Source organism: Rhododendron vialii, chromosome 11a (genome assembly GCF_030253575.1).
Source record: "Rhododendron vialii isolate Sample 1 chromosome 11a, ASM3025357v1".
Lineage (NCBI taxonomy): Eukaryota > Viridiplantae > Streptophyta > Magnoliopsida > Ericales > Ericaceae > Rhododendron > Rhododendron vialii.
Window position 1 is genome coordinate 12211622 of NC_080567.1, and position 4680 is coordinate 12216301.

Sequence of the window (4680 nt, forward strand, 5' to 3'; positions counted from 1 at the left end):
CACGAAACGCCTAGGTATAAAAATAAATTTGGTACGGTGATAGGTGTAGACACCCCAATCTGGGCTTCCAGATTAGTTTACTTACGGTTTCTGATTCCCCGATGATGAAACGGATCAAGAACACCCCGGGAATGAAGAGTATTTGAGCTTTGAGTGTTTGAAAAACCCTTGAATCTAACCTAATTCTAAGCCACTTCAAAAGGCCAAAAAACCCTACTAACTCGCGCCAGGGCGCAACCATCGCGCGCCAGACTGACTCCCTCGCGCGATGGTCAAACTGCCAGGTGGTGGTCAACAGTCAAAGCTTGACCATTGACTATCGTGTGCCAGGGCGCACCATCGCGCGATGGTCCAAGATGTCCCCATCACCTTTATCAGCTGGGAAGCTTAGCCACCAAGCAAACCTCAGCCAGCCTCATGGACTGTCTAAGCTCCTCTCCTTGCACCAACCAGATTTACCTCTCTCTCTCCCTATAAATATCCCCTTTTGTTTCTCTTTCAAAGGGTTACAAAATTCATACCAAAAAGGGTTGCAACTTTGTACTCTTTTAAGCAAACTAAAGAGATACAAAGACACCCAAGAACATAGCTTGTTCTCACTCAAATCCTACTTTCAACTTCAAACCTCAAAGCACAAGCTCATTTCAAACTCAATTTAGGTATAGCATACCTACTGTTTTCTGTTCTGATCCCTGAAGGGGGCTGGCAGGGCCAAGGCTGGTAATCAATACCAGTTCTGATCCTAAAGCTAGCAAGGTTTCAAAAACCGTTGTGGTAAGAACCAGCGCGCGATGGAGCCACTCACGCGCGCGACTATTCCAGTCTGCGTGCGATGGTCCTCGTGGGGATTGGTGTCTTGCTGTTTTCGTGTATTTATTTACATATAGATCACTGTTAAGCATGTTAACAATCAGTTTACTGCTTTCCTTTGTTAGAATTGTTAGCTGTAGTTCAATTTGCATTTCTAATGTTATGGAGTACCATAGTAACCTTTTTGAATATGTTTCAGAACCCAGAAACGTGTAAACCACACACTGGTTAAAAGGCTCAGACCATCCACGCCAGGGCGCGAGCATTGCGCGCCGGAGCACATCCTCGCGCGCCAGAGCACACCATCGCGCGACGGAGTGCCATAGTCGCGCGATAGTCTGCCTCTGACCAGTGAGTGGCCTTGCACAGGTAGCTTGGCCTTAGGCCATTATTTTGTCCCCACACTGTTTATGGGGTGTTTTGTTAATTTGCAGGGCTCTTTTAGCCTGTAAACTGCTTAGAATTTCTTATCAACTGCCTATAAACTGCTTGGTTTGTCCTGGGTGTGCACTGGTCCTTCCAGAGCCCAGAGGGTTTGAGAATAAGAGTTGTGGGTTTGAGCTCACTGGCGCGTGCGTGTATTGCAGTTGCATGCGCATGAGTGAACAACATGCAGTGACTTGTTCAGTGCATGCTGGTTTCCACCTGCGTACGTCACTCCAAAACAGGGGCCTCCCAGTTTGTTTAAACTTCTACAGCAGTCTGTTCTCATCCTATACTAACTGCTCATCCATGCTATCTATCACATCCTGCAAACGGTTACAGTTTTAATCCCCGATTAACTGTTCCCCCGCCCTAATTGTCTAAAAATTGATTAATCAAACAGAATCGCAAACGTTTTCACAAATGCCTAAGTAGAGACCGATCCCCGGATTGGGCAAGAGGGGTGCCATAAAACCCTTCCCCTCTCGTAACCTGGCTTCCGAACCCAGATATGGTTATGACGGACTGGTGCCTTCACCTTTTTCAAATCAAACAGTGCAGCAAGCATTTCAAGTGCGGTTCCTTGGGTGTCGGACTTTCAAAACCCAAGTGGCGACTCTGCATTGAGCGTTTTTCTGCCAAAAAAAACGCGCTCATCGATCCACCCTTTTTTTCGACAATAGGTGCATAAATGGGTACATTTACGCCCCCTAATTTACTCTTGTTATGTCCGTTTATTTTATAATTTGGAGTTTGATATCTGTTTCCCTTGTTTCAAGACCCGCGGAGCCGTTAGATAATATTTGGAGCTAAAATGCAAAAAAAGACAATATGGTTCAGCTTTATGACTAATCAGTAAAGAATGGGAATTGTAATTTGGCAACCTATGGACCAACCCATAATTGGGACAAAGATTTGTCTTTGGCATTTACAATAAAAAAAGGGCCCACTGATTACAATGGAAAGGAAAAAAGATTTGGTGCTACCAATTTCCCATATGGAGCGCTCGGTTCTACTATTATAAAAGGCAACACGGGTTTTGTTTTAAAGGCTTCTTTTTCTGACGCATAAGAGGAAAAAAGAACGGGGCAGCTATTGAAATTACTTCTGGAAGGCAGAAACGGAGAACGAGAGACAACGCCATCTTTATCTGTCCTCGGGGGTTCACGGCTGAAACAGAAAATGACGAAGGCTTCGGGGTTTAATCTTTTACTATTATTTCAATGGAGTTTTATACTTGCATGATTATTTGTTCCGAATTTTATTTTACAGTTCTAGATTGTTTTCTTCAGAGCTTTGTTTTTCCCTTTCAAGTTATTTAACGTTTTGTTCAAGTATTCAAGCACTCCGATAGGTAGTTTTAATTTTTGTTCTTAATTAAAGTTGTTCCTTGGTATTCAACTGGTTGTTATCTCTCGTCTATTTTCTTTCTCCAATATTAGAAGCATGATTCAAATTAGGGTTTCTTCTTTTTCATGCATAATGATTAGTGAGTAGTCGTTTAGGTAGGGTTCTGGGGTGATTAGCACACTGTGGTCAGTTCGGACACTGCTCCTATTTTCAAACAGTGGAAAAAACGATTTTAGATTGGAAAAATTCTTCCCGTAGACGAACCCGGGCATTGTCGGAGCTCATGTGAACGGGAGAATGGGGGTCCAAAACTCATTCTCCACTGCACATGGGTAAACACCGACCCTAAGGTTTCGCATCTTACGGGGTATCTTTTTCAATCTAAAATTGAACGTTTTTAAGAACATCGAATGGAGCAGGTTAATCCGGATTGGATATGAGAGCTATGAACCCTACGATCATACCTCTTTTTAATTATTTGAATAATCAAACAATTACTTAGTTTTAGTAAGTCTCAGCATTAAACTACAAGGGGTTGCTACCTAAGAGCCCGTTTAAATTATAACAATCCGAGTTTTTAGTCAGCACACATCAGTGTCTCTGTGGATTCGACTCCGGACTTACCCGATATTGTGCTACATCGGTCTCCGCCCTTCGCTTGGGGCAACCCATCAATTTAGGACTAGGATTCCATCAAGCATTTTTGGCGTTGTTACCGGGGACGGTAACGTGTGTTAAGAATTCGGGTAGTCATTTTTGTTTTGTTTTCTTTAGTTGTTACGAGTCAACATAGGTAGAGGTAGGTAATACTCCATCGTAGGAAAGCAATCACCTCTAAAACCTAAGTACTACCAAGACAATACCAGACGTCTTGCAGCCATTGAGAGAGGACCGAGAGTAACCATGGAGAATTAGGAGTCTTTTAGTGGTGAGTCATTTGATATCGGTGGCCTGTTCATTGATTTAATAATCGAACCACCGATGGCAGAGGCACAAAAGTCGATGCTTGAGCTCATGCATGCTATGAGGACCACTCCTCTCGGACCAATAGTTTTGCCGACCGAGACGGTGGAGGCATGTAATGCCTCCACCATAAAGCCTGGTACGCATAATGCCCTTCCCCTCTTCTACGGGAAGGAGAATGAGGATCCGTATGACCATGTCCGCTATTCCGAGCGGTTGGTGTGCGCCCTTGCCACCATTGCCCAATGAGAGAATGCTTGCCTTAAGCTTTTCCCATCCTCACTTAAGGACAATGTGGATAAATGGTTGCGGATGCAGAAGCCACAGTCTCCCACGACGTGGGCTGCTGTCTGAGATCTATTTTACAAGAAATATTTCTTGGAGAGTAAATCAAAGTACCTAACTCACCAAGTTCAATCGTATAAGCAGAAAGAGGGCGAGTCGTTTTTAAGGTGCTGGGAGCGGTTCAAGGACTTCTTGTTGTCCTTACCGCATCATGGGTTCGTGAAACACCAGTTGGTATCATTTTTCTATTTGGGCTTGAATATTGCGATGGCCCAGCAGATTGAGTACCTCTCTAAGGAGGAAGATTTTCTAGATAAGTCCCCGGACGAAGTGTGGGACTTCCTAGATGAGTTGGCCAAGAAACACCGAAATTGGGAACCTTCCAAACTCGGAGATAGGGCCATGGCTGCTCAAGGACCCGGTGGGTCTGGCATTTTCCCTTCAAGTGTGCGAGAGCACAATGTCCAGTCTAAGCTGGACACGATAGCTAAACAGTTAGAGGACTCGAAGTTTAAGCAAGTCCATCAGGTGAATGAGGTGAGAGTTGAGGTGGTATGTGCGTTATGTGAGTGTCTGGGGCATTTAGTCACTGCGTTCCCCGTGTTTCCCATTGTTAAAGACGAATACCATAGTAATCAGGTTGAGGTGAACATGATTAGCAGGCATTGGGACCTGTATTCAAATACCTACAATCCAGGGTGGGCCCAAAACCCACTTCTGAGTTGGAGGGATCAAAAAGCCCTGGTGCATCCCCAGGCACCACCTCAGCCACAAGTTCAGCAATTCTGGCCCCCTCAAGGCCAAATGATTCAGTTCCAGTAACTCCCTCAACAGCAGCAGGGGTTTGGT